Source organism: Cucurbita maxima, unplaced genomic scaffold, assembly GCF_002738345.1.
Source record: "Cucurbita maxima cultivar Rimu unplaced genomic scaffold, Cmax_1.0 Cma_Scf00099, whole genome shotgun sequence".
Classification (NCBI taxonomy): Eukaryota; Viridiplantae; Streptophyta; class Magnoliopsida; order Cucurbitales; family Cucurbitaceae; genus Cucurbita; species Cucurbita maxima.
In genome coordinates this window covers 242,499-258,089 of record NW_019272115.1, presented here as the reverse complement: position 1 = coordinate 258,089, position 15,591 = coordinate 242,499, and the positions used below count along the sequence as shown (strand labels likewise).

The 15,591-nt window shown below is 35.0% G+C and overlaps 1 non-coding gene across 1 annotated transcript; it reads left to right on the top strand.

Moving 5' to 3' along the window:
• The first annotated feature begins 15,183 nt into the window (after positions 1 to 15,183).
• On the top strand, positions 15,184 to 15,255 carry TRNAQ-UUG. The gene has a single exon. It is a non-coding gene; the product is annotated as a tRNA-Gln (tRNA).
• Positions 15,256 to 15,591: the final 336 nt, after the last annotated feature.

The window sequence follows — 15,591 nt, the reverse complement described above, 5'->3', positions numbered from 1 at the left end:
AACTAGTCAGCAGAGGAGGCCACCTAGGAACGAGAGGATGAGATGAGGGAGAAGTACTCAGAGTTGTTTGTAGATGCCAATCCTTTTGAGGACGAAAGTCCTTCGCAGGGGGGAGTGATGTAACGATACACCTTCCAAGGAGAGAGGAGAGAGAGAAAAAAAAGGGGAAAGTCCACCGAAAATCTCGTGATATTCGGCAGGATCTACCCAGGCTCCCGTAAACCCTAGGCGTGGCTGCCTCCTTTAGGGAGAAGGGGGCGCAAGTGTGTTTCGATACAAGAGGAAGCAGACGCGCCACCGGAGAACGGATGAACGATGATGCATCCATCGGCGACAGTAGCCAAGCTCTACGATTAGAACCGTCGGAACTTTCGAATGAGGAAGACGTAATGGCTGGCGTGGGTCGACCCTCGGCATTCCACGAGATGTCTCGCCCAGCGTGCAACCCTCCCTTCGCAGGCTGATGTTTTTTCACAGAATTTCAGTGAGAGGAAATTGGTTGTTGGAAGAAAATGCGTAACAAAAAGAGAGAGAAAATTAACTGAATTCTGACTGCGTTCAGGTTGTTTTATTTTCTGAACAAATCTCCTATTTAAAATAAAAATCATTCTAAAAATGGCTGGAGAGTGGCAACTAAATCTGTGCCACTCCCTACAAAATTTCAGTCTAAAATTCGGGTGATCCATTCGACGTGTTTTGTCAAATGGTCAAACGGGCGATTTTCTGAAATCGTGTGAATAAGAAAAAACGGTAAAACTCAGGTTTTATCTAACAATCTCCTCCTAAAACCTGTAGTATATCTACCTTACTATTTGAACTCCGATCTTTGAGCGTAGTTCTTCAAATTTCACCTGCGCCAGGGACTTGGTGAAGATGTCTCCAAGTTGTTCCTCTGTTCGGATGTAATCAATTTTGATGAGCCCTCGATCTGCACATTCTCGAATGTAGTGGAATCTGATTTCTATGTGCTTGCTTCGTTCATGCAAAACTGGATTTTTGATCAGGGAGATCGTAGCTTTGTTGTCTACGTATAGCATTGGTGGATCACTTTCTCTCCCGATGAGTTCTTCCATTAGTCGCGCAAGCCAGATCCCTTGTGTTGCTGCCATCGAAGCGGCGATGTATTCTGCTTCAGAGGAAGACAAAGCAACTACCTTCTGTTTTGTTGATTGCCAGCAGATTGCGCCGCCTGAGAGAAAGTAGATCATTCCGCTAGTGCTCTTACGATCATCAACGTCACCGGCCATGTCACTATCACTGTAGCCAACTAGCTTGAGTTTCTCCTTTCCGCTCCCTGCGCAGTATCTTACACCCCAGCCTTTGGTTTCGGCTACATAGCGCAGGATGCGCTTGACAGCCACTAAATGCTCCTCCCTAGGTGCTTCCATAAACCGGCTCACATATCCAACAGAATAAGCAAGATCAGGACGAGAGTTTACCAGATAGCGCAGACTCCCGACAATGCTGTGGTAATTGGTGGAGTCGACTGTCGTCGTAGTGCCAGCCTTCCTTAGTTGGAGTCCGGTCTCCATTGGCGTCCTTGTAGAATTACTGTCCACAAGTTCAGTTGTGTCCAGCAGCTTCTTTGCGTATGCACTTTGGCAAATGGAGATGCCGGTAGAATTCTGTTGCTCTTCGATGCCGAGATAGTAGCTGAGCACGCCGAGATCGCTCATCTTGAAGTTTTTCGACATCTCCTTCTTGAACCTTCCGAGGACTTCCATGTCACCTCCAGTGATTATGAGGTCGTCGACGTACACTCCCATGATTAGTCGCTTCTTGTCATGGCCATGCGTGTACATGCCATGCTCAGAGGCGCAACGTTTGAATTTCAGTGACAGTAAGGTACTGTCGAGCTTCGCGTTCCAGGCTCGTGGAGCTTGTCGAAGCCCGTAGAGTGCCTTGTCACTGGCGCAAATACCTCTTTGAAGTCCACTCCTTGCTTCTGGACGTAGCCCTTCGCCACCAGACGGGCCTTGTGCTTCACAACTTCTCCTTTTTCGTTGCGCTTCAGTTTGAAGACCCATTTGAGCCCTATGGCTTGGTGTCCCGGCGGCATATCCTCCAGACTCCACGTCTGATTTTCGGTGATGGATGTCATCTCCTCCTGCATTGCCTTCAGCCAGCAAGGGTTCTTTTCTGCTTCGGCGAAGGTGTTCGGTTCATCTGCACTAATGGCATGTAGTTCGGCCACTTCTTCGAGCTCGCGCACTGCCAGTCCAGGTGGTTCACCTCCTTCTACTAGGTCGTCCATCCTCCGGTACCTGGCCTCCAGATCAGTATCGTGGTCGACATCCAGCGTCGAATCCGCAGTCCGTGGTGTTGCGAATTCCACTGATTCAGGGGTTGCACCTGCTGGCGGCAGTAACGACTGCTGATGCTGGGCTCCTCCTTCTTCCGGCTCGGTGACGAGGTACTTCACCGTAAATTGATTTGGATTATGGTCTGCCTCGATCACGTCATTCCACTGCCAGAAGGTGCTTTCGTCGAAGACGACGTCGCAAGACACGTGAGCTCGCCCCCTACAGGATCATATAGTCTGTACGCCGTGCTCCCGGGTTCATAGCTGATAAAAACGACCTTCAGCCCCCTAGGATCGAGCTTGGCGAGGTGGGGACGTGTTACCTTCATGTATGCGACGCAGCCGAACACGCGAAAATGATGTACCGCATCCTTCGATCTCGACGACGAATCCGAACCTGAGAGGAGTGAGTGAGCCTGCCCGAAATGGGCCCCAACAATGTGTGTGTTTTTACACTTCACATTTTCTTCTACTCGAACCTGAGACCTTTGTAATGTTAGGTCAAAGCTCTAACCACTTGAGCTATTCAACTTGTTTGTTGATAGGTTGGCTCCTCTGCAATGATATACACCAATCTTCAACTTGGCTCTGACACCACTTGATGTTTTTTCACAGAATTTCGGTGAGAGGAAATTGGTTGTTGGAAGAAAATGCGTAACAAAAAGGGGAGAAAATTAACTGAATTCTGACTGCAGGTTGTTTTATTTTCTGAACAAATTTCTTATTTAAAATAAAAATCATTCTAAAAATGGATGGAGAGTGGCCAACTAAATCTGTGCCACTCCCTACAAAATTTCAGTCTAAAATTATGGTGATCCATTCGACGTGTTTTGTCAAATGGTCAAACTGGCGATTTTCTGAAATCGTGTGAATAAGAAAAAACTTGTAAAACTTAGGTTTTATCTAACAAAGGCCGCGTTCGGACAACACCCTAGAGCCTCGTTCCCTTTTTGGCCCAAACTAGAGATGCACCAGAAACCCTGCGCCGGCGGTGTTCTTCACAGCCATCGGTTTCTGTTTCATCGGCGGCTTCGTGAACCTCTGCTCGGCTAAGTGCGCCTTGGCGACGCAGCTTGGCGGCTCGACATCCGAATAGTATACCGATTCCTAGCTTGCGAATAGTATTTCGACGCGGCTTCTATAGCCATTCCCACCCTTGTTTCAACCATCTGAGGTCAGTATCTGAATTACTTCAAATTTCCTCGTCGTCGACGTTTGGGACCTCCATTCTTGAGCTTCTAGTATCTGAATTACTTCAAATTTCCTTCCACATACTCCTTATTGTGTCTAGTTTATGAAACCATAATGTTTTTCATGAGAATCAGTCTGGAATGAGGTTAAAATTGAGAAAATTCGAGAAAAGGTCAAATTTTGAGGGACTTGGACAATTCAGTTGAACTGGCCTTATCATCGTTGGACAATTCAGTTGGACAATTCAATAGAATCGGTCAGGAAGAAGATGCACATCTTTCGCATCACCGCCATCTGAAACTCGGCCTGTACAGCCACATTTACAGCGTTTCTCTCCTCGATTTCTTCGTGAAACTTAAAGATGGATGTTACAAGAAAGGGCTAGGGATTTATTTGATACCTTCTCGTGGATCGTAGCCTAAGATATTCGCTTCCAAAGTTCATCCAAAATCTGATTTATCGCTGGAGATAAAACAAAGGATTTCTTATTGGGTAGCCGATTCTAGGGGTTTCAAGGCCCTATCTCTTCATTGAATTTCTTCCATATCCTATCTTCAAGCTAAAGGAATTGGTTTGGAGGAACGTCTTTGTGTGCAGGATCTTAATTTCTAGAAATCGTTCTCGGTATGTAACTCAGTCTAAACGCCAAATTTTCGATCTCGCGGGTAGCTTGTTCTACGACGTTTCAGCTCTCGATTCCTTCATCAAGTTTACTGAACTTCTCCATCTGAAGCTAGAGGAATCCTTAATTTGAAGGAAAAGAGATCGTAGTTAGGAATTCGACTCTTATCCCCTATTTAATTTCGAAACCTATTTCCTTCAATTCAGCACGCTATCGAGGTTATTTTTCTTCGTGGTCTTCTATTGAAGCATTCCTTAGAGGTGCAGAAACTGATTGGAATCATTCTTGCTTGACGAGCCATCATGTATCCACGGATTGGATTTTCAAGTTTTTCTTGAAGTTCTTCAATGGCGGATTGAATTGGGGGAATGGTTTCTGGGTACTTTCAGCACTCTATTCCTTCATAGAACTTGTGGGTAATCTTGTTGAGAAACTGTAGAAATAAGTTTAAAGAGAAATGGTGGAGGATTGCTCTCGAATTTGGAAGAAATCTGAGAGTAGGAGAACCACAATCTAAATGCTTATTGCCTTCGATTGGGGGATCGACCTTTCTCGATTCTTATTTTGTATTGTTGCTCCTACTTCAGACTTTATAAAAGGAGCTTAAACCGACATTGAGAGCTCCAGAATCTTCATTATTTAGAGATCGAACTTTCTGGATAATTTTTTCGGAGATATCAACTCCGATCATAGCCTTACCGACCTTGTCTTTGAATACTAGTCGTTGGATGTGATGATCCGTGCGTGTTCGTTCTAGATCATATCAAATTTTGGAGGAGATCTGACTATTGAGATTTGAGTTCAAAGGATTTTGCTCGGATGGTCACGGTAGATGCTCTGATTTTAATTAGAGTGTCATTTCTGTAATCATCCATTCTTCCAAGGGTATTTTGGTAATTTGCCACTTTTCGAATATTTTATTATTCTTTTTTTGGAAAAATCCATAATTTTTCTACAAATTTCTCATCGATTTTTTATCATTTTCCCCTAATTTTTAATCTTGAGATTCCTTCTAGATAAGGAATTACAAATAAGCAAAGATTTTTTATAATTGATAAAATGACTTTTTTGCCCTTTTCATTTACTTTTTCATTTCCAATCCTTTTCAAAGGCCTTTTAACTCCTTGAAATCACTTGTTAGGATACTCACTTGACTAAGTCTCTTGTTCTCGCTTAATGCTTTAATTTTTTTTCTTTTCTATCCCTTGGGTCTTTCATGAGTGGCATATTCTTATGGGAGCTAATTTTCTTTCATTTTTTGGGTGTTACATATACATAGCAGACTCAAAAGAAGAAACAAAAATACTACATTAAAAACAGAGGTTAGTCCATGGCCCACACTCCAAAGCCAGCTCTCATCCACGACCAACTCTTAGTTACTTGAAAAAAAAATGATAAACATGGAGTGAGTAAAACTTAGTAAGTAGCCTACTAGTAGGTTCTTAATCGCGACCTTAAGCTAGGATATTACTTCTTGTTATGTTTTCAGAATCTTGAAAACTTTGCCCTAAAATAACCTTCAATTTTCTTCCCATGAACACAATTTTCTCTCCATCTATCATTTTTTAAACACTTTTGAAAGTTAAACAATAGTTTTGAAGCTTTTTTTTTTTTTTTTTTTTAATTCAATAGTAATTTTTTTTAAAAAAAATTATGAGTATTTTTTTTTAGATAAAGTGCAAAGTTCAATAGTATTTTTATTAATTTATCTTACCATTTAAAAAAAAATACAAATTTTTGTTGATTAAGTTAATATTAATTTTATTAAAATACATCACACCACATCAAAATTAATTTATTTGGAATAAAATTAAAACTATAAAATCAATTTATTTTAAAATAAAAAATTAATTTATTTTAAAACTAAAAAGTATACTTGGTTGACTAAAACATCCCTTATCCCAATGATAAAGAAATTAATTCCAAGCTCTCTTCTAATAGACAAACGATTTATTAACTTTTGTTGTAAGATTTCACTTCATCAATTTAAGTAGCATTCAACTATAAATATCGAATTTTAAAGTATTCCTCGGCAAAGTAAAATCTGTTGAAACTGTCTAAAAGGTGTTCCATAATGAGCTGGGGAGAAGTGTTTCCTTCAATTCTTATTTCAATTAAGGATGTAATGACAAAAAAGTGGAAGAGGCTAGAAGGTTTGTAGTGGAAGAAAATAATAAGAGTCATGGACATCGTTTCGTTTACAAGCTGTATCATTTGTCTTATTCATGGTTACTTAAATCTCATTGAATTGGTGCGCCTTTCACATCAGAGACATTTGTGCCTTAAACCGAGTCTTTGCAATGGCGAACTTATTAAAAACTCTTTGCTTGCTGCAACATTTGCTTGACATAATTGGACCAAAGGACGGTATGGACGACCATAGCTCACTGTATTGATCTCCAATCATGAAGTGTGACATGGCAAGAAATTTTTTATGTTTTGACTGGGCATGTCATATAATGTTGTTCTTATATATCTTTAGTTACCTTCGATTAAAGCAAAGAAGTATAGTAAATGGCTTCTAACCGACCCTTCCTTTATAGTTAGTTCGACGAATGGGTTTTTGTTATCATTTTATCGTTAACCTTTCCCTCGATTTTGTGTTATGATATCATACAGGGAATGAGAAGCGACCTTACTTGGACAAAATTATATACCGTTTGATAATTATTGTTGATAACGAAGATAAATTGAATTATAAGCATTTTAAGTTCAAAAGTAACAAATTACTTGTACACTTCATATTCTTTATATAACCATAAGGAAGGGAGAGATAGAAAAGATACTCATAATATCATTATGACTATGCCATATTAATACACCCACAAACACACACACATATATTTCGAGAGAGAGAGAGGGCTTATTATAAGTAGAGATAGCATTCTAGTAGTTGTATTGCTACTTGGGGACAAGGAACTCGAGAACTTCTTTAAAAGATGAGAGCTTATAAGTAGGTGGCGATGGATATATCACATTCACAAAAAGAAAGTTCTGCACCTTTGTAATAAAAGACCAAGGAATATCATCGTTATTTATAACTTCTATTACAATAATATAAATTCTGCGAGAACAACGTTCTCTAGTCATACCAACCAGACCGTTCACCACACGCTTGTAGATGAAATGATGTCCACTATTCTTGTTATTCTTTTCAACTACGAACCTTCCTGCATTTTGCACTACTAGGATATTGACATCCTTACTTGGTACTAAAGCATCTAAAGGCAACCATTCCACACTGCTCATTCTAACACCTTTGGTAAATAGTTTCAAGAGACATTGTTAGCCCAATTTTGTACATGAATACTTAAGAATTTGATATTTATAGTTGTAGTTGAACACTACTTAAATTGATGAAGTGAAATATTACAATAGAGTCTAATAAAGCGTTTGTCCATTAGAATAGGTTGGAATTAAATTCTTTATAGTTCGAGATAATAGTTGTATTCTTTAAGTCATTGAGACTGGTGTTACTAGTACTTGTTAGTATATTTGAGTATAAATATTAAAATGATTAGTTATTAAATATTGTTTGAATTAAATAGTTTATAATTCAAATGATCTTCATAACCTAATTTATAAAAAATAAATAAAAAAATTAGGAATCATTTATGTGCTAGATCAAAATAAGATGCATAAAAAGAACGGGTAGTAATTACTTTATTCATCTACCTTTAATCTTAAAAGTAACTTAAAATATTGCAATATTGTGATTCAATAGCCTATTATGAAATTAGGCCCGAACTAAAAAAAGAATATTTTTAAAAGATGGAAAAATTCATAAGCCAACCAAAATATGTATTCAAAGATCGAAGAATTCACAACAACAATTACAAACAATATTAATTAGCATCTTGTCTTTTGGTTTGTCACATTTTCAAACATGAACAAACCTCAATTTCGAGTCGGTGAGTATTATGGATCATAATCGACAGTACTTTAGAAGTAGCTTTGAGCATTCACAAAAGGACGAAAGTTGAATTTCTTTAGAATGGTAACCAAATAACTGAGGATTATTGTTGAATTTCCAAAAAATACACCACAAATTTCATTTATAGATATAAATGGAACCATTGATATAAAACCCTTATTATATAATTGCATCTTCACTAACAAACTCATCTCATAATGATTATCTTCACCGGATGCGGCAAATTAAGAAGCCTTCATGAATTACTCAAAAGTGAACTTTTAAGACAAATGAAGCTATATTTGAGCAAGAAAAATCATGTTACATGTGGGATACCACGGAGACACCAATGCAAGCAACCACTACCATCCGAAGTTTCTTTGATATTGTAGTTGGATCTACGAGACTCATCCCTCAGATGTGAAAGAGTAGTTATATCCAACATTCTTAATTGTGTGCCTCTTACGGTACTCTCAACAAATGGATCGCTTGACACAACTTATATTGCCGATAATCATCACTTACATCCAAAACCAGAGTATAGCGTTCGACTATCGTCAAGGACCCATTCACCATTTCCATTCCTACCGATGGAAAAGTTTTATTACATTCATTTCTTTCTCCTTTCTAACTTCTTCATTCTCACATTTAACTTTTTCTTATTAAAAAAAAAAAAATTAAACCGGAAAAGGGAGAAAGAAGGAAGAAGAAAAAAGAAAACCCTTAATTTTGAAAGCTTATCAAATACTCTTTGACCGATGTAAAGAAAGCTTGAGAATAATTTATTCTCACGTTCCTCTTTGACACTTGTTGGATATATATCCGTCCTTCACATGTCGTTCATAATCATATCATATCGTAAACACTTTGTGGTTATATCCTTCCCTAACTTATCATAGCCTTAACGTCCTTAGACATATCACAGTTGTGTTGTTACCTGAACGTACCTTAGTCATAATGTTACATATCACAGTTCTGTCGTTACCTGAACGTTCCTTAGTCATAACGTTACAGGAACGTATCCTAATGCTAACATTCTATATCTCTTTCTACCCATAACCTAATCGTATTTTTTTATGAATCCATCGTGACCATATCGTTTTTATCAATCTTTCATACGCATAGCACTTCGATACGTAACCAAACCATAACGTTTCATGAACATGTCTTACTCCTATCGTTACATTACATTTAGTGCATCCTTCTCGTATCCTATCTCAAATATATCATTGAACACATGGTATTCTAAGTATTATCATACAATTCACATATTATAACATATCATAAGCATATCGATTCACAAATATTTCACACACATCAATATATATGATACTTGCAGAACTACGGGCACAGTCAACATCAAATATAACCATACGGTTGGTAAGGCCACCTAAGGCTGGTGTCCCCAATTTATCCTTAAGAAAATTCGATTTGTCCTTTGTATTAAAGTCAACCTATATGAACCATGACATCAATTTCAATCATTTCTATGAGTTTTATGATGTTCTAGTGTTAGATTTCATGGAAATATGCATGAGTAAAGTCTTGAAATGTCTATATATCAAAATTGTTTAACACTTTCCAAATCTTGATTTTTGGCTATTTGTGTTTTTTTTTTTTTTTTACTTGTGTTCCTAATCTTCCTTCCGTGTTTTTGTTACATTTTTTTTTATAATTATGTTAGCAATTAGCCAATTTAATCAATTCTTCCTTTATGTTTTTATTTTAATTATGTTAGCCATTACTTTGGCTAATTTAATATATTATATTTATTTATTTTATTTTATTTTATTTTATTTTATTTTATTGCTATTGATGGACGTATCTTCTTTCTAGAACATACTAAATAAAACTAAATAATTGGTTAAAAGAGGATATGAGATATAACTTATGGTTAAATCTCTTCCCTTATGAGAATAACTCATTCTCATGTCCATCTTTGCAACCATGTATAAATTAAGGACTTTATTTCCCTTTGGTTAAAACCATCCTTAAAGGACAAAATTGAACTTGTAGTTGGTCCATTATAATATTTGACGTGCTAGTTTTCAAACTACTTTAAATGGGTGTAAAGAAAGCATAAGAATAACTTAGTGTCACTAATATGACATGTTGGGCATGTACTGAACACTTGTTAATTCTATGGATACATTACAAATTTATAATCTAGCATTTCCTATCAGACACTTGACTTTGAATATATTTTGAGAGTGAAACGTACATTAAGCTTTTTTTTAAGTATACGAATATATAAACTTATTTATATGAATTTATTTCTAATATAAAATTGATAAATTTTTTGAAATAATTCTTTTTCATTAATGTATCATTGTCACATCCGTGTCCTAGTTTTTGAAAAATGACATGTTACCATATCTATTTGGTATCATATTTATATCTATATCTCATTTTTATTTTTGTGACTCTGAGATTTTTTTCTTTTATAAATAGATATCTTCACGAAAATAAGTTTAATTTATGTTGAGATGGAAAATAAAAATTGACACTTAAGGACGTTGATACTTAGGACTTTGATTCTTTTTAGTGTGAATCTTGCATCTTGCAATTACTTGGGTAGAGAATGTGTTTCACTTAAAATTCACTCAAGAGAAAATAATCAAATAAGGTTTTAGAATAAATAAGATATCCAATCCAAAACAAAAATGATTTGATAAAAAGAATTTAAAGTCAAATGTTATTATAAAATTCGATATGAAATTTGGATTTCGGAAAGTTCTAATTTCCTAAAAGGACAAGTATAAAATAGCATTTAATGTCCAGTTTAGAAAACATGAGAGGAACGTCATGCGACTTAGGCTAAAAAACGTTCCATCCGAATTTCAGATGATTATGAATGATATTTTCAATCCTTTCAAAATATTTCAATAGTTTATATTGATGATGTGTATATTTTCTAAAACCATTAAGATTAACACTTTAAACATCTACCTACCATCATTAATGTAATCTAAAGAAATCAGCTAGTTATGCTCATACCTAAAATCAAATAATATCAAACTCAGATCCGTTTTCTTGGATTTTAAATTTATTTGAGCCTTATAAAACTCATCCAATGGTCCATTGAGTTTGTCTCAAACTTTGGTGATGACGTATCCTAGAAAAGCCAACTTCAAAAAAATTTTAGGTTCTCTCAATTATGTGTCTTAAATCCTTCAAGATATTAGGCACATTTATAAATGTATTGATGAGTATCTTCAAAATAATATAAAGTCTTGATTTGTAAGGGATATCTCTACAACCCAAAAAAATCAAATCATTAGTCAAATAAACTCTCTACTTAAGTTTTATTGACCCATCTCATATGAAACGTGACGCATCAAATATCAAATATGGAGGTATCTAAAATTGTCAAATAGGACAGGGAATCAATTATCATATTTCATTCAAAAGCCTCGAATAATACCATACAAATTACAAAACAGTAAAAAAAAATATATATATTATTTCCATGGTACTCTGTACAAAAATTTTAAAGAAAATTTAAAATAAATCCAACGTATTTGCACTTTTAAGTTCAATTACAATAAATCAAGAAAAGAATTGAGTGTCAATAAAATATCACTTGACATTGGAATGTAATTTGATGACTTTTTATCTTTGGGAGTTGAATTACATTATTTATGTTATGTCTTATTTTCTTTGATTTGTATTTAATAGCTTTTGGTAGTTTGTAGATGAACTACATTATGTTTGAATTATCTTTTTGGCGTATTTAAATGCTTGTAATATTCAAGTTTGAAAACATTGTGGATTACAAAAACTTTGTGTTTGAAACCATTTGGGAGTTATGTTTCTTTCCAACTTTGTTTTAGGTTTGGTGTTAAAATCTATTCATTGAATTAGTCCTGATCAAGCTAATTCTTGAGTGAGTTTTCTTGGAATCTAAGAGTTACAATCATAGATTCCAAGTTCAATTTAAGAGTTATTTATCCTTCTAACCTGCTCTTGGTTGAAATCAATTTGTTAAGTTAGCTTTTTTTGTGAAAGTTTGCAAGGATACTACGACCTCTAGCTTTGCAAAATCCAGTGTTGTTGGCGCTTATCAAAATTGATGCCAAAATAAAGTTTAACAAGTGGTTCTATGGTGTAGTGGTTAGCACTTTCGACTTTGAATCTAACGACTTGTGTTTAATTTCCATAGGTAATCCACCAATTTATACAAAATTGGTCCATAGGCGATTCGGTAAGGTCACTTTTGGACTGATAATCTGTAGAAGGGGTCACTAAGGTTGAGATCATACAAAATTGGTCCAGCTCAATGTTAGAGTATTTGACTGCAGATCAAGAGGTCACCTATTCGAACCTAGTTGGGCCCTTCTATCTTGGATAGAAATTTGTTATACTTTTTGGACCGACACTATGTCTAAGGGGTCACTAAGGTTAAAATCCTATAAAATGGATCCATGGCTCAGCGTAGAGAATTTGACCGGTCACCGTTTGAACTTGGTTGGGCCCTTCTATTTTGGACAGACACTTTTTACACTTTTGGACTGACACTATGTAAAAGGGGTCACTAAGGTTGAAATCATGCAAAATTGGTCCATAGCTCAGTGGCAGAGTATTACACTTTGTTCGATTTACTCCCGACCAATGAGTGTCTAAAAGAAAAGAAATAAGAATAATTACCGATTCAAAACCTTATTCCAAAGTCCTCCACCACATAGAACCATGCACTTAGAACTTAAGGGTCACTATTCTCGGACAAGAACCAAGATATCATTAAGAAAAGAGTGATGTATCCAAGCACCCACTATGAACATGGTTAAAAACTTACAATTAGGCTACTTATTGAGTCTTTTACTCACTCCATATTTTTCATGTAACTAAGAGTAGTTGCCCTAGACGAACAACACCCACCAAAACTATTTTTGATGTTTTAAAATGATTTTTTTTTAACCATTAATTATTTTGTACTATGAACCTAAAAACTCTATTTTGAATATAATGTAAATATATATGTTCATTATATTTTAATTCATTTTTATTTCGAGAAAACATATAATGTAAATATATATGTTCATTATATTTTAATTCATTTTTATTTCGAGAAAACATTTTACTTTGTTTTCTAACCTCTTTTAACTTGCAATCCGTGCTTCGAGAACTCACCGAAAATGGGTCGTGATTTAAACATAAAAAAGTAATTTTTTAGTATGAATATTAATATAAGTTGCATTCCTATATTGATAAAACCATTAGTACCAAAAATATTCATGAACTTTCAAAACTAGTGCCATTATCCTTCTAAAATAGGGTTCTAACCATCAGTGAGTTGCATAAATCATCTCTCTTTTTGTTTTCACTCCCTCCTCTTCCTCAACCTATGACCCATTAATATTTCATCTCCTTGTTTTTTTTAGCTTTTTAAATATCCTTATTTTATTCATTTTCTATTTGTCAGTAATTTCACATAATTTAACATTTAAAAAATCGGTAAATTAGAAAATCCTACATTAATATATTCGTAATGTCATGTAGTCTTCATAAGTTTGCCGACAACATTGTTTGTTGTCAAGCTTGATAATGTGAGTTTGTAACCCATCCGTTATGGTTCTTGGAATGATTCTCTAGATTATCCCTTCCATGTTGGGAGTTGGGCCATGGGTCTTGGGTGGAGGAACCGTTGGTTTACCGCCCCTAAGAGTTAACGAAGCATTTTGAGGCTAGTTTCACATAGTATCATTGTCTTTGAGATAACAATTCTTGTCCATTTTATCTAAATTTTTTAAATATGGGTTCATTTCCAAATGCATGCTAATACCCTTATTGTTGAATAAATGACATGAAACTAGTTTCATATAGTAACGTTGCCTTTTGCTCCTATGGGTGGAAGGATAATAGGTCGATTATACCTATATGGTAGTTTTAAGCATGACAACCAGACTATTTTTTTTTTTTTTTAGTTAAAATTAGAATTATAACAATCGACCTAAAATCCTTCGACTTATTTTGCTTCATTTCTAAATGCAGTCAGACAAAGTAGAAAAATGAAAACATATAAATTGTAAACTCAAACATTTCAAAGAAAGAAATAAGTTTTAATGGTACCAATGTCAACCAAATTTATTTCAAACATAGAAAACTTCATGTCTCCATCTTGTAATGCCAATAAATCAAAGGGCCTAATTATAGTAGAGAAATAAAAAAAATGTTACCCTCATCTATGCTGTGCCATAAGTGATCAATGGATGTTGACTTTGACCAATTGCTACTAATTTTTTCTATATTTTGAAACTATTTTAAGCACTTTTCTATTGTACTCCTTATAATTTTACTTTATAATTATTATGATTATAAGTCAACTGAGGTGGAAATAGATTTTGAAGATGAAATTAAAGTATTAATTTTAATGTCATCTTTACTCGAGTTTTGAGATATTGTTATTAATGAGATTCAATCTAATGCCATTAATAATTCACAATGATAATATTCAAAATACTTGACAAAAAAGAATGGTCAACATAAGATATTTGAAACAAATAAATATTTTGTCCTCTATGATATATCAAATCACTCATTTGAAATTCTCTTACCTCACTTATAGAGAAAAGTTCCTTAAATAGAAGTCTGATTAGATACTTTTAAGCATTTAGAGATCAACTAGACACAAAGCTAAACATTTCAAAAAAATTAGGGGTTAAACTTTTAAGTTAACGTAATTTAAGAAACTTACGATTTTTATATTATCAAGAATTTAATTGAGGTAGGTCGAATCAATCTAGTGGACCCAAGAATTGAACCGAACCAAACCATCTAGTTAGTAACATGATTTAATGGAAGCATTTTCACGCAAAGTAGAAGCAATAATGGAGGGTTTGAAATAATATAGTTTTCACCCTTGTTTCTTGAGTGAATATTGAAATAATATAGTTTTCATGTTAAGTTTTGCATGGAAGAAAGAAAGACCGGGATGTAAAGTATTATTTCAATTTGTTTGTAATATACAACAATATATAAATTAACTATAAGAAATATATAAAATTACATGTTCTCCAAGATCAACACTGGAGGATTACTTTTGCCACCACTCTAAAGGTGCTCAAGAGCACAACGAGTTTGACTCATGATAGGATCTCTCTTTTTGTTGAATCTGCATAAAATAGGAAATCCATTCCAAAATAAATTCTTACAAGGGGTTCTATGGTGTAGTGGTTAGCACTTTGGACTTTGAATCCAACGACCTGGATTCAACTCCCGGTAGGACCTTTAAGAAATCACATTGATGCGAAAACACAGAATAAGGAACGACAACACAAGACATTTTTAAAACAAAAGGGTGTTACCTAGCATTTGATGCAAAAACACAAATTTTCTTGAGGAATAAGCATGTAACATGCTTGAGTTATTCCAAACTAGCTCCAACCAACTTGAAATCTTGAATTTATTCTCATGTCTTATAAAATATGCCTTACAGAAAATAGTTGGTAATTTGGAGCGATATGACTTGTTAGGTGTTTTCTTGGATTCTTGGTGATTAATAGTATCTATTAGAGACCAAGGGTACATGTGGGGAATCTATTATTTCATGGATACCACTTTAGT